Below are 23909 nucleotides of genomic sequence, written 5' to 3'. Positions count from 1 at the left end.
ACAAGGTGTCTTGCTCACTGCGAGGCACCATTCTTTGTTTAAGAGTTCATTCCCTCTGCCAGTCAGTACAGATCACTGTTTCACTCTGCCTGCACATCTGAAGCAGGTGACAGCACTGCACAAATTCAAGGCAGGAAAAACATATGGACTGAGAACAGAAGTGGAGTTCTTTCAGTCATGGGAAATATTTTTAGAGCATATTTTTAGAGCAGGGCAGATGATACGGTGGAGGTGGACAAGGTGGGATCCTTTTCACCACATGTGGCTGAGCCAGCTAATGCTTGTTCCAGAGGGATTCTTAAAGGATCTTCTCACTTCTCTGGAAATTCTTTTTTTCCTCCTGTAAAATTCTATGGCACTTTTAGTTTGGATGAAAACCAACTGTGACAGGAGCTGGAACTGTGGGGAACATACCTTACGTGTCCTGGCTACCTTTCGGACAACTGGAAATGCTCCTCAATTTTTTTTACTTAATGCCTCAGTTCTTCCTTCTGCAGAGATTTTCAGTGACAGACAGAGAAAAAATCTCAGTAATGTTTAAGCCATGTACAGTTATGGAATCTTCTTTCTTTGTGTCCAGTGAGCTGGACTGCAGGCATACCAGGTGGGCTTACAGTTTCATCCTTCCTCGATCACTGAGGATCCCTGAATCTCCAGTGAACTGTTGCTGTTCTCCCAGTATGGCAGCTGTCATCTTTCCTTACTCAGCCAGACCCAAGAGTCTCTTTCAGCGATGCTATTCTCTAACACAGGAGGTGGACCGTGCTTCTACGTGCTTCTTGCAGCCAAGCCTAAGACCTCTGGATATACCTTCCTTTCTCTTGCCCGTGTCAGGACTGCTGCAATGGTTTGCTTCTTCCTTACAGGTTTGCTCTTTCAGGCTGCTAGGGATGATTCAGGCATTTGCTTAAATGTATGGCTTGAAGATGGAGAGATACCTAAGGAGTCTGTAGCCTGACTAGTCTCTTACTCTGTGTTCCCACTTGCACGAGGCCCTTTTGTCTACCCTCTGTGTAGAGATCCCATTTACAGGGCCAGCCACGGATATGACAATTGTATGAACTCCTAAAGGGACAGGCCACTCTGTCACAGCCTTTCTGAAGCACTCAGTTGGGCACAAAAATTACCATAATCTACTTCCACATTATTTGCAAATTCTGCAAGTGATGGGTTTCTGTGTCAATGTGGGGCACACTCCATGTCTCCTCGCAGCTTTATCTAGAAGTTTGTTTCCTTCATCTCTGCAAGCCCTTTGAATTAGGACACACGCAACATTATGACTGACTGAAAACACATTAAGACTTTTCAAATCTCAAGACATTCCAGCCTGCTCCCCGAGCACATGCTAGAGGATACAACCTGAAATTCAGGTGATACTGGCAATATAAATGGAAGCCAGAAAACCCTGTGAGATTCATTTCCTCAAGTCAAATGAAGAAAAAAGTCATCCTTTGTGGGAAAGTTCAGAGTGAGCACCTAATTTAGCTGCTTTGCATCTCTCCACAGAAAAAGGTGTCACTCTGCTAACTATAGGAGAAGGCTAGAGTGATCAGACTCACTGGGACAAAGATAAATATCTTGTGAAGCCCATTTCTCCCTGACCTGCAGCCTCTCACACCCTCAAAATCCGCAGTCTGGTAGTGGTCTGCCTAGAGTGATAGACATCTGCTTATTGCTCAGGTGAGGATCCGTTGGTGGGAAACAGGGCATATTTCACTTTTTACCTCCTACATCTCACTGAGATGCAGCCCCTCTACCCTCTGTGGGGGTGTCTAGTGCAATCCAAAGAGCACAAAATCTGACTATCTCACTCAAATTGTGTCTCAGACAGTGAGAAGGAGATTGTTTCCAGTTTGGACAACAGACTGCCTCAGGCTATAAATGTATCTGCTGAAAAAGCATGTAGGTGGGTAAGATGTTGGTTTCTCCTGCAGTTGCTACTGGGGCGCCCTGGATGTGTTTGTTGGCATCCCCACAACCCAGCAACCACTGCTACCCGCTCAAGTCCATGCTGGAAAATCCCCGAGTTTTGCCACAGAACTTTCCGTTTTCTCCACCTCTAAGTGATATCCACCAACCCATGCTGCTGCAAAACCACTATGGCTGTGGTAGTCTTCTGCTTAAAGAGCTAAGTGATTTCCTCCATTTTTTGAGGTAAACCACTAACCCAAGTCAATTGTGTACAGTGTTACTGGTTTGAGTCTCACCCTAGAAAAGCTTCATCCAGCAACCAGAGAGGTGTTAATACACATTGTCCCTTCCATTAGTGATGGCAAGATGGGCTGTGGTCGCTCACATGGGAATGCCTGTCACTGCTGCCCACTTGCTTTGTGGGCACATCACTGCCTGCAGCCTGGGGCACAGACACAACCCTCTCAATGAGTGCTTTGCATGGACAAATCCTGAAAAGATTTTCCTTTGAAAATTGCCACTACACGAAAGGGATTGGCCTTGAAGGTACTACTTTGCTTCAGTCAAAAAAGCATATTTCAGACTCATCCCTTTGAAAGAAAAACTGCAAACAAATGGTTGTTTTCTCCAGCCATACAGCAAAGTACTGTTTGAAGCAATTTGCCCCCAAGGCAGAAAGTACAAAAGATACACCCCAGTTACAACCAGCTGCAGCTTGCTGAAGAAAAACCACTCCAGCAGCGCTGGATCCCTGCTGCAGCGTGACTCACTAACAATGTTTATCCTTCATTATTATGCAGGTTTGGTTCATTAATTGCCTAACTATTATGTCACTAATTAAAGAACCTTAACTGACTAGGACAGGAGATGTTCACAACAGCTTGGTGGGGTGGGGGGAGTGACAAACAGGTCAGAAACTAGATGTGACCTAGCTTTAGAAAAGCTGGAGAGCTGGAAGGATCAGGAACAAAAACTTCTTGTCTAGGGGTCTCTACCCCAGCTGCTACAAAACGAAATGTATTTCTTGCCAGGCTGTGGGCTGCAGAGGCAATGCTTTGCCATAGTTGGCTTATTCTGTGCTTATTTGTAATATGGGCAGGGAAACAAAGGTGGGAAAACAAAACAACCACATCCTTTTAAAGCTAAGTAATTCTCATAAAAAAAGCAACAAACAACTAATGTCCTACTTGGGCAGAATGCTGTATGCTGGATGAGTAGGGCATGGCACAAGAACAAGTTACATGGAAGAAAATCTGCTCTTTCACATTATAGGACTTTAATTAATCTACTGTAAATACATTTGGTCTTAGCCCTCAGTAGATGTGAGGTCCAATAGCATGCTTCTAGGCAAAGACAGCCCAGTGTCTAGCACACTGTATGTTATTTGCTTCTTGCTCACTCCAAAATGATTGCAGACATAATTACTCTAATAAAGTAGCTAAAAAATCACACCATAGATGTCCATAGGATCTATATTTATTAAAGCTGCTAGTGGAATAGTCTAAACTGCTCACAAGGAAACACCCAGGAAAAGAAGGCAGTTCAGCTTAGAAACAAACTGCCTGAAAGTAAGAACTTGAGGAAGTTGAAAAAGCAAGCATCAAAATGTCGGTCCTTCATGTTTGCAATTAGCAACTGAACATATGGGGGAGTGGGAGGACCCTGTTTTCTCAGAGAGAAGCGTCTGTTACACAAGAGATGCAGCAGTGCCAAGATTCCCAAGACCAAGGCACACAAACTTCCTTGTGAAGCAGATGTACAACCACGTGCCCTGCCCGCATGCCCCATCCTCATCGTCGCACCGAGCCATGGCACTTACAAGTGGGTGACTACTCATAGCTAGCCAGAAGTGGGACTTGTCATGAGTAGTATTTGATGAGAGTTGTCTCAGATGCCAACATGTTTCCTGTCCCTCTCATTCAGCTGGGGCATTTCATATTGGTATTTGTCACCAAAGCACTGGAGCATCATCCTTAGAAATGAAAACTATTTTATGAGTAGGAACTGGTTAATGTTTAACCCACCAGTTTTGCTTTTTCCTTTTTTAGTGCATCACTCTGCTTCACATGTTTTGCAGTGGAACCAGCTGTGCCCTCCTTTCACTAAGCCCTTAGCTCTTGGCGTTCACTGGAAACATTTTCCAGCTGTGAGATGAAAGGTAAAAAATTTAAAATTATATAGTGGACAGTAAACCTCTGAAACAGTTTATTCACAGTGGATCTGACATACTCCCTGCTAAATACCACAGGCTATAGGAAAACCTTTGAGCTTAACAACCTGGCAACTTATTTTGGAAAATTTAAAAATGGGCCACCTGGGAGTCCGAAATCTGGCTGTGTTGCCTGGTGATGGGTAAAGTCCACTTTTGTTCAGAGGGTCCCAGAACCTTTTGACTCAACAAGCCCAGTTATATGCCATCCTAGGACCCAGCAAAGGAAACACTGGGCAGCAGACATTGCCCAATTCTCTAGGTAACCTTTCTGGCAGTTTACCTACTAAGCCATGTGGGGGTGGCTTAGAATTTGGGGTCAATTCCCTTTCATCTGTGTATTGTCTTTCCACAAGTGCTTCTCTCTTGGAATTTTAAATCCCTTACACCTTCATCAAGAAAACACTCCTTCTTCCTCATCTTCCCACCTCCCTACCCCATTTGGTGATTTTCTCTCTGTCTGTTTCCTATTGCTTCAGCAGCTCAGATCAGGAACGGTAATATTTTCATCACAACTAAATCAAATACACCCCACCCGCTCATTGCCACAACATGCCTTTAAACTAGCTGGAGCAAAAAAACCCATTCCAACGGGGTAAAAATATTACTTTACTGTGAGCTCAAATGAGCCTTGGAGCAGTGCAATGCTCTATGAAATCATGCAGGACAGAGCAGGTATTGTCTGCAGCTGAATTCGTTAGACTTTAAAATAAAAGTTTGGAGTTAGGCCCATTGGAAATCACAAGTCCGGATTCTGCAGCTCATTGTAACTGCATGTTTCTCTGCTGGGCTCATCACTCCATCTCCCAGCAGTCTAGGGTGCTTCAGATCCCAAGGTGCTTAAAATCCAAACTCAAATTTCCCTGAAGTTCAGGGTATCTAAATTCAATGACCAAATGGAGAAAAAGCTCAGCAGTGCTATTTCTGTTGCTTGGTCCCAAGCCCAGCATGGGGATCAGAGATGTATCTGTGTAACTTTGCTTTTGGTGTGAAAACCTCAGCTCTACTCAGCAGCAATCCTTCACTCTGAATGGTATGTTAGTCCTGTCTTCTGCTCAAGTCTGGTTCAAGGCATATGCAGTCTTAGCAGGGTGTAAAAAATCAGCCAGAAGAGCTATGGAAAGAACAAGAGGAGATGCGACACCTGACCTGTTCAACACAGTCTCGCAGAAGTAAGCATTTGACAGCATGATCTGGCCATTCAGGTCTATAATCTAAGTTGACAACATGGATTGCTGTTACAAAAGAGAAAACTGAAACCATGTTTTCCCAGATTGTGGAGATTAATCTGGTTGGAGGAGATGCCATTTCCAGAGTGACAGCAGATGGCTTCCCACATCCCCCCTGCAGCACCTCTCACTTACAGGTCACCAGCTGGGATTTGGGCAAGAGGGGGTTGCTCAGTGTAGCAAGGCTTCCCAAAACTTGAAAGAACCAATCTGCAGGTACAGAAGAGGATGCGGGGGTGGGAAGCCCTAAGCCTCACCCTGGCTTTGGGAGAGCATCACGTTTTGGGGAGGGATCTACATGGCACAAGCCTATGCGAAGCTCAGGAGGTTCCCCCTAACTTGGGAACCCAGCCCACATGCCCTCCTGAGAAGGGCCTGCCATGACAGGTGGCAAACAGTGGTTTCCAAGGACTTTTTGTGGCTGCTATTAGCTGACTGTCCTATGTAAAAAAGCTCCCTTCGGTTCAGTGCAGTGAACTGAGCCAAAGCAGAGAGCCAGTGCTTGACTCTGGGAAGGAAGGATGGGCAGGTAAGCCAAATCCCCACATTTGTCAGCCACCAGTAGAGCTGCTCTCAGGTGCACTTCCCTGCAGTGCTGGTTGTGAGGTGCACCCTTATTTTGTAAGCTGCCAGACATGCATCCCTGGGGGTTCAAGCTCCTCTGGGCTTGCCTGCACTTCTGGCTGTTTCTTAGCTCATTGTTCATCCTATAGCTTTTCTGAGATTCACGGTGAGACTCAGGCCAAGAAAGACCAGATGTAATTTATTCGGAGGAAGTTTGTAACTGTCTGATTTAAGATTTGAGAGACTTGTGAATTACTGATGAGAAAAAAGTTTTCCAGGAACTTCCTTGCTCTGGTCCTGTTAATCACACATGTACTGTGGTATGTACAGCATAATCAGTTCTCTAGTGTTTTCCCCAATAGAGAAAAGTGACTCTTTTAACACTGGACTGTCACATTTTGCTCATTTGCATTACAAAGTCACAAAAAAGGTTTGTGTTCCCTCACACTTAGAGAAAATGAAAGAAACCACAACTGTGCCTCTGTTTCTTTTCAGAGGAGAATAAGCCACAAGCACAAAGAAGTATGGTGGCTTGTTGAAAGGTTCCTGAGTGGTCAATAGAAGGTGACAAATCAAGTCTAGATTTCTTGACTCTCATCCAAGTGCTTTTCCATGGGACCTTATTCTCTACACTGACAATATTACTTTTTTTTTTCTTACATAACTTTCGTTTTTAAAAGATATGCGAATTGGATCTTGGCTATTTAAATTGAAAAAAAAAAACCAACAAAAAATGATAAAAGAGGCTAGATATGGTAGCGAAATGGCAATGAAGACAAAAGTAAGCGCATGGTTCAAGCCATCATAGTAGAATGCAAAATGCAAACGATTTGTTTAAGAAAGGAAATGGAAGGTTGACTAGCACATTCTAAATTATAAGAGGTTGAAAACAAGAAGCATGAATTCCTTGCATGATTTTCTTCCAAGACTGCAAAGGGGAACATTGACATAATTAGATCAGTACAAATGAGTCCCAACAAAAGAGGCTTGCTTCTTAATGCAGTTTGTTGTTAAGCCATTCTGAGAAATTGAGTGGTAAATTGAATCAGTCATTGAAGCAAATGTTGCATCTGAGCTTAAAGAAGAAATGTGTAATTTCATTTAAACTATAATAACTTCTGCTGCTGAGCTGATTAATCGGGCAAGTAAAATCTGATAACGCAGTATATAGGAGGATATAAATAGATAACTCTCAGCACTGGGGAAGTGTAGCAACCCTTCATACCCTATCTGCCAGTTTGGTTGGGCAGAGGGAATAGATTTTCTTAATTTATGATGAGTTGCACTAATTTTAACCTAAATTTCATGAATAGTGGTAGGGAAAATGTGGGCGATTTGATGTCTCTTGAGTAAGTGAGAGTCACCACCTTGCATTCCCCTAGTGAGTGGGAAATGCTTGACCAATGCACTGTTGGTGGTAGACTGGACTGTCAACATATAAGCACAGGTAGGACAGGCTCAGAGAGCTCCTCATTTACATACCAGCTTGCAGGTGATGTTTTTCTCTGATGTTATGTGCCCCTGATCCAGGTATATTTGGGCTAATGAAGTGATATTACTATTACTACCTGAGATCTCATCCAGATCTGAGTCCAAGGTAAACAAAAACAGATATTTTTCTCTTTCCCCTTGTGTATTAAGGCATTAGGGATGGCAAATAAATGCACAAGCAAACAACTGGAACAAATCTGATCCACTGTAAAAGGATTTTGTGCATCTAATAAAATTAATATGCACACAAAGGGTTTTGCAAACAGCTTTACATAGCACCTAATATATGGTAAATCCCACACAGATCTGTGCTATCTAAGTTACAGGATGACATTAGCTCCTTCAGAGCAAAATCAAGATCTCAACTACAAACGAGTGACAGACAGCCTGCAGCTTTAAATATCAGCTGCTCTGGAGGGCAGCTATTTCAGCACAACAGATGCCTTTCTCCTGTGAAATTCCCCCGCACAGGAGATGCTTGGGTTCCTGCATGCTTAACTGTTCCATCCTTCAGCACTTCCTTTCCCTAGAGTGAGGGAAAGTTGAGGAGGGCTCCACTTCCAGCAAGGATGCAAATGCTGTTTTGAATTACAAAGAGAAAAGTGAAGGACTCTCCCTGGGCAGCCTGACGTGTTATAAATGCCTTTATTGTAGGTATAGTCTTGGGTCTTCCTCCAGTGAATAAGTAAACTGAAAGGATCAAAATGTTTTAGCAACACAAAGAGCCCAGTTTAACTCCCAAACTTTGTGCAATCTTTGCAGGAAAGAGGCTCCAAAATGCTTCTGTTGCAGTTACACTTCAGTGTAGCAGAGGTCCAGCAGGGGTCCAGCAGTGGCTTACTTTTTTTAAGCAGGAGAGAAGAAAGCATGAAGAAGTCAGGACAAACCACAGTACACATAAGCTGAAAGCTGCTAGGGAAGCAGAATGAATTACACAAGAAAGGGTTTCTCTGTACTAGCATTTCCAACCCATTTCTTTCTGATTTGGTCCCATTGCTGCACACAGATATTAGGTTGGTTGTAGGGCTTTTCTGCTGCCAAACAGCTTCCTTCTTTACTCCTTCACCAAACCAGATTCAAAAAGGTTGGGCTTTGACATAGCTTACTGAGAGAAGGAAGATATTATCCTGACAATTGTCCTTGCATTGTTGAAGTATGGGAGGACACATGGAGGAAGATTGTGCCTCACAGTTTAATGAACAACGGCTAAGAAATAATAGTGAATGCAAAAAAGATGGAGAAAAAAATTACAGAAACCAACAGTCTTTCAAAACTAGTAGTTAAAGTTCAAGTAATACAGAATCAAAGGGAATTTGAACTGCCCTGCCCAACAACCAGGAACATAAGACTGACCAGTAATACAAAAATAGCTTCTTCTTATAAAATGAAAAATCTGTGCTAAGCCACAAAGCTTCAAAGCATCATCTGGCTCTTCTGTTAAAGTATCATCCTTCTCTGCCAAACACATTCCTGCTCCTGTTCTTTCAAATACGAAAAGAGACAGAGAACACTGCTTGAACATGATAAAATAGACTCCTTACAAAGATTACAGAATCTGTAGTAACTACAGATATAACTGTGGAAAGGGTTTCTTAGAAGGGAGGTTTACGGTGCTTCTTCCAACTGACTCACACCTGCCAGTGTCCTTAAAATTATCACCTCTAAAAGATATAATCTTCTAGCACTCAAAGCAGAATCATTTTATATCGTAAATTGAAAAGAGAAAAATACGTGGGTATATGTGAGCAAGGAACCAGTGTTCCCTAACTGTGCCCTGGTGGAGGGAAGAGGACACTTTGCCACTGCCCTTGATTTGAGATATCGACTTGCTACTTACAGAAAGTCAGGGTTTTCATAGAAAGACTTCCAACCCTTGCAGTGGTTTCCTGAAACCTCCATATCTGCTCTGATGATGGGTAGATAAATCTTGAGTGGTCTGGAGGTATGAGCTGGCTTATGTATGCAGCAAGATCACTAAGTTTAGGTCCTTAATTGGGCTCCTGTTCTTTGCAGGCAGGGCCAGAAATGGGGACCAAACTCTAGTACACAGTGCAAACCCGTGTGAGGACTGTGGTCAGAACTTTATGCTTGTACTGGCTCACAACAAAGCTGAACTGCCAGTCAGTGATGACAAGGCAAGCAACGCCAGCAAAGATCAGCAGAGAAGTCATGTGGGACAAGCACCAAGGCATGAGGACTGTGCACTGAGCAGCATAGAAGTCCCTCAGATGGTTATAGAAGTGTCACTGGTCGATCCTTTCTGTTTCTGACAAAACTGTTCATTTGTCTTTCTCTCCTGTAACAGCTTGTCTTCCTGCTGCATATCAGGTGTAAATACCCTTCTGCCAGGTCCTGTTTCTCAGCCAAAGGGTTGAGTGCCACACCTGAGAGTGCCCATGCAAGCCCAGCTTTAAATGTCCTATCTGGGAGCCTTCATTCTGCTTTTAAACAACGAGTTAAAAAAAAAAAGGGGGGGGGGGCTAGTAAAACATTCCTTCATTGTGTGAAGACAGGAAAGACCAAACAAATAGTTTTGAGGTCAACACTGTCAACAGTCCAACTGCAAACACAGGGATAAGAATTGGAGCCTACTGGAATTGCCTCCTGGAAAAGGCAGCTACCCAGGACCAACCCCTCCAGCCCCTCCAGCCCCTCAGCTCCCATGCTTCCAGGGCATGGAGGGGACAAGTGCTGAGGCAGTTTTGTTCATCCCTGCATAACCAGCCAGGCAGAAGCTGGAGCTGCTGGTTGCCTTGGAAAAGCTGTGCTGCCCTTTCAACCACTGCTCCTACTAGTAGCCCTCTCTGCCCACTATCCCTCTCACCTCCTCTTCTTCGCTGGGTTTGACTGCTCAGTAGATGATAGCTGCATGGAGGCCCCTGGAAAACTCCTTCCCACATGAAGGCATTTCCCAGACACCCTCCTCTCCTTCTCCCAGACCTTCAGGGACTCAAGACTGCACTGCTGGTTTAGGGAGACTTGGGTTTGTTGGATATCTTTGGGTTGACTAAGTCTTTTCACATGCCTACTTATCTTCCAGTTCCTTTAACTTCAACATGTCTATTTTTGTGGGTTTCACTCCAAAATGTAAACACCATATGGTATAAGGTGCAATGAAACCAAAATATTTTTAGGTGTTCCTGCTGGCTTTGTCTGTGTCTCCTCACTATCTTTTTGGCTCTGGGCTGTTCTTCATGGGTATCTACTCTTCTTCTACCTCAGCACCAGCCTTATATATCAGACTGATAGAACTGACATATCCTTAAAGGCTATAAAACACAGTGGATTGTCTGAAGAGATCTTGCTTTACTGAAATTTTCCATTAAAAATATGTCTTTACAGCTGTAAATTTATTGTATGTTACTTATTTTTATAAAATCTATAACAGGTGCTAAAACAGAAAGTCAACAAAAATATTTTGTTTATATGACTCAGCATATGGAAAGTCAACAGAAAAATTGGGCCCAATGAGCCACTGGCAGCTCAGTGTCTGCTTTTTCCTCACCAGTTTTAACCCCCCTGCACTCTTTCCCCACACACTTCATTACCACATCACTTCTAAATCCACTGGAATAGGATTGCTGATGCTGTGTTTGCTCACAGACCTCAGAGTCTCTTAGCATCTCTAGTGTTCTGTGAAGGTCTCTGTTAAAAACTTTTTAAAAATAGGGCTAGATTAGATCTACCACTTTATTCCTGTTGGCTCTTTGGATGTGCAATATGAGCATCTGAGCTTTGAGTTTGACGGAATTGTGGCAATAAGAAAAGCACAAGTAAAATTAATGACAGGACAGTGGTCTACTTAAAGGAATATATTTATTCCTTACAACCTTCATGCTAAACTGTAATATAAGTATTTCTTTTTTTCAGTATAAGATCAGTCGATAGTTCAAACATACCAAAATTAGATCTCATAGGGAGGCGTACTCAAGGTTCTTACTTGGTGAGACCTGTGAATACATTCTTTTCTGAGTCCTAAAGCTACTGTAGTCCTTATAACCCAATTTTCATTGAGGCTTTTTTCAAGTGCATTTGTGTATGAAATAGAAAAGGAGGGAGCAAAAAGAAAAGTTAATGATGCACCAAGAGAGAGGGAGAAGATAATCACCCATTAATATAGCTTATGCAATTTCCAGATGTTTGTTAATGAAAAGAACATAGAAGGGATGAAAACAAGAGGAAAAGCTAAATAAAAATACTAGCAAACCAAATTCACATTTGTGTAAAGTTTGCTGCAGCTCAGAAACCCTTTATGTGAACCTGGACTGATTTATGATTTCACATCAAAACCATGCCAGCCAGGGGATTTTGCATGGTTAGGTTGTGAGACCAGATGATTCTCACTACTTTCAGGGTTTATTCAATTCCCAGAATACAAAAGAAAAGCCAGAGGGTGCAAGCCTGCATGAGCTGACATAAAAGAGGAAACAGCAAATCTCTGAAAAAGCACAAGGGCTAAGTTTTACATAGCTCCAGTTGTGAACTAGGAATTTCCACATATTCTTTCCACACTAGTGATTCCTTTGAAATTGCACCCTCTTCCTCTTCCAGCCCAGAATACCTAAAGTTACATGTGTTTTGACTCTTCTATAACTACATAACTTGGCCCTCTATCCTCATCAGCAATGCTACAGTAAAGTTCCCAGGAATCCTTATCCAGGCACAGATTTGGGACAGAGGGAGAACTCAGGAACTTCGGCATATGCTCCAGGTCGTGTAAGGCAGTAGTGATCATACAGCTGCACAGCTCCCTCCATCCTCAGCGTGGATGTCTTGGCTTGTGCTAGGCTATTTTTAAATCACAGTATGCCATTTCCTCATGCTTTTCATTCTTCTGCCTCTCTATTGCCTAGAAATGCTATTCTCATTTATTTAAATGACTGAAATACCAAACAGTCACGATTTCCTTTCTAATCTATGTTGACTGCAGACTGCTATTTCTCGATCGTGCTTACCCATTTCAGCACACAGAACTTACACTTCCCGTATGATATATATATAGTGCTCTCTGACACTGGTTCATCTGCTTCTCAGTTAGTTGCAACTGTGTCCAGGCAATGCCAAATTGTCCTCAGAATCCCGCAGATGCTCTTTCCCAACATTACTTGGCATACATTCCTCTCGTTTTAATTATTCATGACAGCTTCAAATCTGTACGGGGAGGACAGCAGTTACTGTGTTAGAGGTACTACATCCTTCCATTTATCTGACATTTCAGCAGTCTGTTTCTCTCTTTTTTGGAAGAGCTGTAGAGGTTTTACTCAAAAAAGTAGTCCATTTTGGTATCAAATTGACTGACAGTGAAAATAAGGAACCCACAAGTACCCCTCTGCAAAGTACCCCTCTGCAACTAAAAGTCACTAAGTAATTCTGAAATATGATATCTTCTGTGCAGCTACAATTCCTTCTCCTTGGGATCTGTATTTGTGTAGCTCATCTTGCAGTGATCTCTGGGAAATAAAAAATCTAGCACTCTACCTAAAGATTTGCAAAATGACAGACACGAGCTACCCCTAAGTAAGTGGGATGTAAATGGCCAGCAAAAAAAAGCAAACAGCAAGGACCAGAGCCCAGGAACTCTTGCTGCTGCTGCCATTGCCGCTGCTGGTTTCCAAACCAGTGAGGGCTTGGGAAGCTCTCTCCTAGGTGATTCCTCCTACTCAGAAATCATCATTATTTGCAGTTCTCTCTCAAAGACTGAAATAATTTTTGTCTGAATTAGGTCATATGAGTCTTTGTGGTTTTGACAGGACATTTTTCGCTCCACCTTCTGGCAATGGGGTCAATTCCCTTTTTGTTTCTAGCAGCTGTTGGGCAGTCTGCATTGCCCAGTCCTCAGCTGCTGCAGGAGAGCATAACTCTTTCACAGTAAATGGTGTTGAACCCCATCATGTCATGGAGGATGCCACACCGTAGGACACTGTGTGCTCTGTAAAGCAGATGGTACTCACCTGCCTAAGGCTTGTTTATGTTTTTCTGTATTTATTTACTGACTGTGATATAATGGTATGTAGCACACCTGAGCTTTTCTTGTGCTGCTGACTGACGGAAAATGCATCTTGTTACGATTTCAATTTGTGTAATCTACTGGCAATTTCAATTAACAAATGTGCTGTCAGGGAGCCTGCCAGTCCATGCACTGAAAGCTCAAAATTACCACAACAACTCTGGCCAATGTCAGGAGCTCCCAAGCCAAGTCTGAGGCCAGGATTTTTTTTTCCCTAAAAAGACCTGCAAAACAACAACAACAACAGTCCTAAAGAGAAAACCAGAACCAATTGAAGCATATGGTTCTGGGTAATAAAATCACTCATTCCTACTCCTTGGAAGATATTCTCATTACACGAGGCCTGTGCCACTAGAAGATACACGCTGCAAAGAATCCTGGCATGGTAATCACAAATCACTTCCCATTCCTGGGTGACTCAGGAATGGTTCATATTCAGTAGCAGGACAAAGTTGCAAAAAGTTTTAACATATTTTAATAAATTAGAGATCTGATGAAAAGACTGAGAAAGGAAAAAATGCTGTGTGCTTAATTTTTGAAATCAAACTGCTGAGCATCTCCTGGGTTGGTCATACTAGTAAGATTTTCCAAGTCAATTAGACTTAAGGTGCCATCTTAATTTTTCTTTGCTATGGGGTTTCTCCTAGACTGCCAAAGGAAGCAAAAAAGTAACACATTATGGGACAAAACTGCCAAATTCTCACCTCCTTGAAAACTACTAGATGTGAAACAAGTTGGCACTTACCTGAAGTCAAATCAGTCTATAGGACTGTTGGAAGAATTTAGCAGTTTCAGTACCTCAGACTACTTTCTGACACACTCTCTGCTGGTCCCTGTGCAGATGTCAAATCTGCAGGATTCCTGGCTTGGATCTGACTGAGGACATCTTTTTCCAACTGGGAAATTACTTCAGATTGAGAAACGGTGTCAGGAGATTTAGAAATTTAAAGCTAAACCTGAAATTCAATTTATTTTACTGCATGCTTTCCCAGTTTGTGCTTTATCTTTGAAACAAGCCTGTGCAATTTAGGCTTATTTAACTTTTCATGGGGTTTGTCCTCAAAGAGAAAAAAGAGATAGTTTATGGAAGCTGGCAGGGTAACAGAGAATGGAATCCTACCCATCATTTCATCTTTTTGTGTGTGTGTACGAAGTCAAGTGCTTTCAGTACAAGTTCACCCTAATCCTCTAGTTACCATTTGAGAATGGAGAAGAAAGGATGTCTTAGTTAATGTGCTGGCTAATTCTTTCAATTTGATCTTTGAATTAGAAAGATGTGCTGACTTTCACATCTCAGCACTTCAAAGAGTCTGCACAGCCCCAAGAGAAATGTCTGAACAGATTTCAGCTTGTGATGTGGGGTTTGTGCCCCCAGTGCTGGGCTGGTCCCCCCTGATGCTGTAACCAATGAAGTGCAACACCATGTCCTCTGTGGCAATGGCTTTCAGAACTAGAGGGTCTAAAATAATGAGGAGTCATTCTGCAATGTTTTCCCCTCAGTTTAGATTTTAAAAAACAATATAACTATGTAAAATCTCATTCGTTTAAGAGTAGTTGTTTTCAGAGCACTTGCACGTATCACTAAAAGAACATGAGAAGAGTAGAAATGATGTGGCATTTCTTTGATAAGAAGTTCCCATAAGCAATCTTTATTTCTTGTAGAAGGTTGAATAACAAATAATCCCAGCAGGACAATGTTGTACACTAATCTCTCTTTTCAGGAGATAAAGGAATTTATGTCATCTCATCACTTTTTCATCTGGAATAATCTTTAGAATAACTTTTAAGTAGTTATTACTCTATCTATTCCACATAAAATTGCTGTTGATTCTCTTTCTGAGCTTGTGGAAAACACCACTTTTAAAAGACATTGTATCTGATAAAATAATCTGGTATTGCAAAGCAAACTTTATTCCTTTAACACTAACATTCTTAGATTAAAGATTGCATATGTGTTCACAAAACCCAGTGCTTTTTTTCAGTGCTGTTGTAGTTTATTAATGTCTTGCTCATTAAGAGTGACCAGCATCAGTGGTTAAGGAAAAAAAAAAGTAGGAGAAGCACCTAGATAAATGAATGCCTCATCAGAAATTAAATTCTGTCATTCTCAGCTTCCTTCACATTTTCTAAACAAATATGCCCTTGCACTAGTAACTCCTCCTTCAATGTGGTATCACCACTACTATTAAACAGGTCAAGCCCAACTGATGATTTCGACCAACTGCGCAATACTGTTTAGAACTACCCCTTTTACCTTTGCAGCTACGAGAAAGGACGTTACCATTTTTCAGAAGAATCTAATGATTTTGGATATTTTAAGTCAGAAACCTCACAGACATTAGGAAGCACTGAGTTCCCTGGGAAACAGGCTCCCCACAGGATTCCCAGCTTGGACACAAAACAAAATGAAAACTTCAGCAAGGGAACTAGCTCCCAGGCAGCAAAAGTTGACATCCTGGTGGGCTAATTGTACCTTGCAAGAACGGCACACATGACTTAGGATCACTTTCCTTCAGTATCCTCATTCAACCCTGCGTGTCTTTTGTGAGCTCTCACAATTCATTGAACTTTCCAAGGGGCCTCTTTGTTACTCCCATTCATCTCTCTTTTTTGTCTTCTGTGACAAATGCTTCTGCTGTACTTCACCAGCCTGCTTTGTGCACGACATTGATTTCAGTGTAAACCCTGCCTCTGAAGATCAGCTGGTTCACTGTTCTCTTCCCCATTCCCCTACTCTCTGACTCCACGCTGCCAGCTTGCTCAGTCACTGAACTTTCACCTATGTTTTTGCCAAGTTAATGGTTTCCCTATAGACTGAATAGATGGGCATTTCTTCCTTGCCACGTTCCTTTTCCTTCTTGAGTTTCAGAAATGTACATAACTTTAAGCCACTCTCCAATTACAGCTAAATTATTCCCTAAGGCAATTAAGGTGAAACACTACTTGGACAGACTTTGCTAGTGTTTCGAATTAACAGCAGCATTTGATACAGTTGTCAGTATTTTTCCATTAACAGCGCTAACCTCCCCACCCTCCCTGCAAACCCATAAAATTGATCTGATTCCCATGGAGCTGATGGGAAGAGCCCAGGTGCAGTTTGTCCCAGTGAAGCCGAAATAAAATATTTGCAAGGACAGGCTGATTCTCAGGTTGCCCTGCTTCATTTATTGATCTCTTTCATTCAGTGCATTACAATTCTTCCTCCCCCTTTTAATCCCCCTTAATCAGTGGTAGATCATGTTTCAGCAGGGCTTTAATGGATTCTTCAGGTTCAGGATAGTTATGGGGTGCTTTACCCTTATGACTTGGCGGCTGTGTAATCAGTCTAGTGGCTTAAAATCCATCTGATTTTCTGGAATTCTTCTGAAGAGAACTGAAAGGAGACCGACAGTGACAGAATTACACTGCAGCTGGGAAAGCTGCTCATATGCATGGTATGTGCTACTGGTTACTCATTCCTCTCTCTCTGTCCCTCTGCATTTCTACCAACGACAGCCCAGTACATCCAGCAAGAGAACAGCAATGCTCATCCATGGGATTTCAAAAGGGCCTGATTATCCATGTGTGCACAACGTGTTTCCGAGGTTGAAAGAATGTGGTTACACTGTCCAATGCAGCACTCCCTTTAACATTATTTATACACCCATGAGCTCTCATTGCCTACTGATGGAGGATAAGGATAAGCTTTGGGCAACCTAATTCTCTAAGATACAATCAAGGTCCATACAATCTATCATTGCTTGAGTAATGCTGGCACCAAGCTAAGCCTGAGTTGAATGACAGTGCCATTTTTACTCAAATAATGCATATTTTTGAGGATAATTTCATGCATTGTTCTTGCATGTTTATTGCTTGCCTGTTTTGGGTTTTTTTTTCTAAGATTTTTTTGTAAATTATAAAGCAAATGAACATTAACATACTACTGTTGTAAATTTTACCTTTTGAGATATGTGAAACTATTCTCCATTGATCTGCTTGTGGAGAAGGATACCTTCAAAGGTCCAAGTTGGCCATTCAAGTACAGTGGCAGCTACAATGTCTGGAACGCCTCAAGAAGCATCTGAGGTTAGAAACAACTCAGTTTCATGGCATTTCCCTGAAAAAATTTTGAAAAATGCGCCATTCACCAGATTTTGTGTTCATAGATAAAACCCTTAGAAGCATTATAAGCACTCTCTGTGACATCAGCAGGTATCCTAAATAAATAATTAGGCATAGCAGGAGAGCTAATGCAAGGACAGCTCTGTTTTGCACTCTGAAGGCAGCGTGGTGTTACCCTGAGCCTCTGGCCAGCACAGTATAGATGTGCTGGTCCAAGCTGCTGCTCCTGCCAAAATCCTTCATTAACAGTAAGTGATGTGGCAGGCAAGTAGGGCCATTTGAAACAGAAGTCTGTTGAGAAGATATTGAGTTAAGGCTACAGTTTTTGGTAACTTTGTGGCCGAGTTTATATGCTCAAATCAACAGCTCCACAAGCTCAAATATTTCAAAAAACTTGATCTTCCTTCTCTAGGTCTTTTCTTCATATTGTAGTAGATCCCTCCATGGCTGACAGCACTTTGGCACACAGGTACCAAGCTCAGTTGTGAAGCACATCACTATTATGTTCACAAGGCTGAAATAATACAACATACAGCTTTTCCATGTAAAGTGCCTTTTATTCTCCCCAGAAGTCCATAGTGTGATCTCATAGCTCAGTTCACAAGCTGTGGACAAAGGTCCATGACAATTTACACAAACAGGCCAACATAAAGAGCAAAGAACCCATAATAATCCAGGGAATCTAAAAGAGTGTATTGCCTTTCTCAAGAAAAATGAAAATTGTCATGTGCACTACAGCCAAGGAAACTGAGAGAAAATATTCTCTGCAGATGTGCTTGTGATTTATTCTGCAGGAATTAATCTCCACAGCACAAATATTTTCGCTACCAGTAAACACCAAGGAAAACGCTACAGATGACAAAATTACTGCTGTGTATGGCTGCAGAACCTGTCACTGCCTCAGCAACCTGCAGACCCTACACTCCAGGACAAATGAGTCCTTCTGCCTTTCCTTGGGCTGCCTGAGTGCAGGTAACAAGCGCACAAAAGGTATGAGAACCAATGCCAGGTTGCTGTTCTATTTGAAGCCTGTTGTCTGTCCTGTCTCCTCCAATAGCTCTCAGCCATGGAATGCTGGTATACTGCACTGAGGGCCTGATGCTGAATTCACACCTGCTGAAAGACAGACAATTCTACTGCAAATTGTTCTAAAAGCAACCAGATATGGAAATACAAATAAAATCATGAGATTGAGTTCTAGACTTTGTTTTACAGGCTACATGAGCTCTGAGAGAAGTCATGCTTATGTTTAAAACTAAAATTTGATAGGTAATATTTTCAGTTATCTTCACTTTATTTCTTCCAAATACCCAGACAATAGCTGACCCTGCTTTGTGTAGGAGGTTCTGCTCAGAGACCTTCTGAAGTCCTCTCCAGCTTGAATCCTCCTGTGATCCTATAATGAAGAATTACTTGAGAATTGATAGTTCTTAAATACAAGTTAATTACTTTAAGTAAGCATCATGCGTATTTTAAAAGCATCCAGGTCTGTCTGTCCTGCTTCAAAGTGCACAAATGAATCCTCAGCAGTAGACTTCACCTATAGCAGCTACTGAAATAAAGAGACAATGGAAGAGGTAGCGCTATATCTTTTGCTGCATTTGAAGCTGCTAAAGAAGATGACCCTAAACATTCAGATCTTTCAGCCTCTTCTGTAGAAGTTCCTTACGACCTCCTGGTGGCAACATGAAATTCCTCTTGGCCCCCCTTTCCCCTTTCACTTATGAACCTTTACAGAAGCCTTGCAAATTGCACTGCCAAAAATTTCCTGGAGACTTAGAACCATGCACAACTGCAATTCTCACTCTCTAAGAGAAAAAAAAAGCAGAAGAGGTAAAAACAAAACAAGAAAGAAGAAACACTCTTCATGAATTTACCTGTGTTTCTGAATCTGATACCTAGCTTTTAGATTACAGACTGACATAAGTTTCAAAGATAGAAAACATTAGGAAATGTAAGCTACTGATTCATGAACAGTCCCCACCTCCTTGATAAAGCTTTTGTGGTCTTATTCAGAATCATTCTACTACCAACATAAAGAAATACAGTGTTCTGAGCAACCTGGTCTAGTTGAAGATGTCCCTGATCATTGCAGGGGGCATTGGACTAGGTGACTTTTAAAGGTCCCTTCCAAGACAAACCGTTCTATGAAATACACAGATCCAACAATTAAAAGAAAAATATACTCCCTGAAAAGATCACCTCCCTTCTAGTTATAAAGCAATGGATTTAATAAGTCTCTTTGTTGATTCAGAGCACCTGAAGGAGACCAGGAATCAGACCTTCAGCTCTACATGGTTTCACACGTGAGCTGGGGCTTTCCTCCTGCCCAGACACCCTGTCAGACTCTCCCAGACAGGGTACCCAAATCAACAGGGCTGCAGTTCACAGCTGAGTGTCTGGCCCACATTGGTTTAACTCTATCAACTAGTTGGATCTGGTTAATATTAGAGACTAATAAAATTCATCTGCTTTGAAAATAAAGGTGAGCCAACAGTTAAATCCACCATCAGTAAAATAATAATAAAAAGGTTAGAGGAAGCCTGAGAATGATTAATGCTGGGCCCAAACTAACCAGAAAACAAATACTCCTCAAAGCTACCATCAAGAAGAAGAGATGGAGGCCAACATTTTGATGCATGATGATGTAGAAATAACTCTGACTGAGAAATGTAACATGGAATCAATTTTATCCAATAGCATAAACAATAAAAATCACAAGCTAAAGTCTACTCTTGATGTGCACATGGGAGTCCCACTGATTTCAGTCCTAGCCACACACATGCATCTGAGGGAGCATTTTGGAACCCCAGGTCTTTAATCCACAACCTCTACTAAGCTCGATTATTACATGCACTAAGGATGAGGGTTGCATAGCTATAACTGAAAACAGAATTTGGCCCATTGGCTGTATCTGAAGCGGGTTTTCTCCTGCTAAGAAGCCTAACTTTTTAGGGTTATGAAAAGTCATAAGTGGCATATCGTAAAAAAACTTCCAGTCTGCAATATAAAATACACCCTGGAAAACTACTTAAATGAACAGAATCCATCTTCCAGAATCAGGAAATGATTTACTGTAGAAAAAGAAGGAGGAAAGGCCCTTTAAGTTTCTTTGACTCTGGACCGGACTGATGCCTCTGCTAGTTTTCTGACTTTCAAGTCCTTTATTATGCTTCTATCCAACTTGTACTGTCTCTGAAAATATCTGACCCTTTGCTCAAACATAATTTTACTGCATCTGTTTCTCCCCTCTTTGCTTTGGCTAGAAACACCAGGAGGACAGATAAATAAGCAACGATGTCAGAAACATACATCATAAATCATTGGGAAATTGAGGTAATTTGAATAGTCTCACTGAGTTCTGATACGCATTAACTACATGCGCAGCTTTAGGAAAGGCTGCGTGCAATTGCAAGTCATTAACCTGAGGTGCATCCCACATCCCACAGTGAGCTCTGCAGAGCCTGACCCAGTGCTGCTGACCTTCAGGGAGTGTTCTCCAGAGTTCATGGCTCACATACTGAAGGCTTAAATCCACCTGGAAAATCAAGCAGATTATGTTTTTTTTTTAAGAATTCTATGCCAGTGTTTGGAAAACATAAATTATCACAAAAATTGTTAGCAAAACAAACAGAGGATTTCCAGGGGACCACAGAAATGTAGGTCTTTACACAAGTTCTGAGTTTGCTTAGGGTCTTTGGGAAATTCTAGCCTTTATGAGCTAAACTTTCCAAAGGCACAAGGAGCAGCTAGGACAAGTATTGCAATCAAAAGCCAATGGAAACGAGGTGTCAAAACTCCAGTTCTGCTCTCTAGAATTTTCCTGAGGATTTAGCAATACTATTACCATGAGTATTAAGGAGACCCAAGTTGCTGGCTGTTGGGGTTGTGATTGCACTCTTTTCAGGGTTCAGCTACTGGTCAGGGTCAGCGGGGGGCTCTTCCAGCCTGTGGTGGCTCTGGGGGGCTCTCAGCAGTGCTAGGGAGAGGTCACCTCTCACTGAGATGTTCAGCCAAGCTTTGACCCTGCCAGAGCTACCACCATGCAACTCTGTAGGAGTGTCCCAGAAGGTTATACCATCATAATCTTTAAAAGGTCTAATGACAGGCCACATGGAGGTTCCCTGAGGCAAAGCACCCAAGCTCTGAGAATATCTATCCAGACTACAGCTGACTCCCATCTTTGTATCCAGCATCTTGGCCATGAGCCTGCTTGTGGACTTCAAGAAAATACATCTGGGGCTGTGGGAAGCTTTGCATTTGTTTCTGCAAGGTGGCATTTTAAAAAGGGGCCAATTTACTGTTTTGAGTGGGTTTGAATTTATGCGCAGAGAAAGAACAATTCTAGTGCAATCAGATACTATCCACCAAGCAACACAAGATTAATTCCCATCAGTAGCTTGGAAGAAGGCTTTCCCCAACAAACAACTTATCTGCCATGGATGTTTCCTCCACCTTTTTTTCTAGATTCACAAATTGTACCACAAAAGTCATGAGTATATACATATTTTTGATCAAAGGTAAGTGCTTGATTCAAAGCACTGGATGTCTAAGAATCACATTGACTGACTGACTGTTGAAGCTGTAGCCAATAGTCTTGGAAAGCACTGATAGATGTGTTGAAGAAATTTCATGACAAATTCATCAGCAGATCCTGGAGTTACCTTTTACAGTATTTCTCTCGTCTTTAAAGAGTGAGGGAAAACTGACTGGCAAAGTAGTCTGTCATGGGCATCTCTTTATGGAAGATGAAAACACAAATTGATATGTGACAGTTCAGCTCTTGGGCTGGAAATGTTAGAAGTTACAAATAGTGTATTGTTTGATCAAATGATCAATGTTTGTAAAAACAAGGATCTGTACACATTTTTCTTTCTGTCTCACGGTCCTGAACTGTGCTGCAAGTGGAATGTCAGCTTAGATGACCACATAAACCTTTTTGGGTTTAAAATCTAGGAAATTGAAAGACAAGAAATGTAATAAGTAAAACAAAGTTAAGCATAACTGAGTCTTTCACTCATTTCATCCCCACATCCATGTCCACACAGAGTCACTAAGTTCACAGTGAACTCCCTTTGCACTGATGAAACTTAAGGCAAACTTGAATGAGGGAATGACCTCTTCTTGCAAACCAGATCTTTCTGTCATTTGATCCTATTTGTGCTCCCAACAGAGCCTGCAGAAAATGCACAGAGAACGCCACTTCCTTTGCTGAAGGCCTGTGCAAATGTTTATGATAAATTTATCTCACGCTGCCCCGCGTAATGGATGATTCAAGTGCCTTGGTGAGGCTTCTGAAAGGACTGACTGTCATCAGTTGATACCCCAGGCCTATGTGCAGACAAAGTTGCCACAGAAAAGGCAAAACCCTAAAATAGACCCCACAGTATCTGACGAAAGATGGCTGTTTCTTATCGGACCCATTAAAATTCCAGTCTTGAAGACAGAGTGGGCTGAATTGTCCCCTGGAATTTGCAGTTGTCATTCAGAGGAGTGTGGTATTCAATAAAATGGTAAATAGTCCGGAAAGTGCCAAATACATTTTTTATCACAGTGCTGTATGGCTGACTATTCTCTGATTGATGCTGTATGACAACATTTTGCTGATAAGAGCACTTGTGAGTGCTGGCTTAGCTTGGTCAGGTGGCTTTGCTTCTGCTTCCTGGGAGAATGGCTTTGTATGGAAAACAAGATGTGCCTTGTTTGAACTACCTGAGTAAACCTAGACTTGTAAACAGATTTAGATGAGACCTTCTGAGGAAGGTGAATATCACTCCTGTAAATAACAAAAAGCTGCAGAATATATATTCCTGTCTCTAAGTCAACAGAAAAGAGGAAATTCACAGCTAGAACTTCAGACCTCTGTTGCTTTCATTTTTCTCTGTACAAATTCATTGCACAAACGAGAAATGAGCCTCTCTAATTATGTGAGTAGATTGCAGAAAGACAAATAAGAGCAGAAGCTGGACATTCAGCTTTTTGTTTCTTTGACATTGAGAAACTTTTCTCCAGAAACAGTCAAACTAAACTTGACTCAGTCATATCAATTCAAGGTAATTTACTTTTACTTACTTACTTTGCAGACACTGACTAACATGATTTTGTTCAGCAGGACCTTCAACGTTGCTATTACACACATATGGAAAGGTTCTACTCTTCGGTTACTTAGATAAAGATACCATATTTTCAGTTCACGCCTGGAAAGATGTTAAAATTTTCCAAATGCACTGTTAAAACAAACAGGCTTTTAGAAAAGAGATTCAAGTGTCTCTGAGTACTGGTGAGTGCTAAAAAACATACTGCTGAAGCCTTTTAAGATAGCTTGTATCCCTCCAAATCCATTACCTGCACTGTTGCATTAGCGTCCATTAGTATTCTGTGTTTTCTTCCTGCCTAC

This window comes from Pseudopipra pipra, chromosome 5 (assembly GCF_036250125.1).
Source record: "Pseudopipra pipra isolate bDixPip1 chromosome 5, bDixPip1.hap1, whole genome shotgun sequence".
Taxonomy (NCBI): Eukaryota; Metazoa; Chordata; class Aves; order Passeriformes; family Pipridae; genus Pseudopipra; species Pseudopipra pipra.
Note: the sequence above shows the minus strand (reverse complement) of the source record.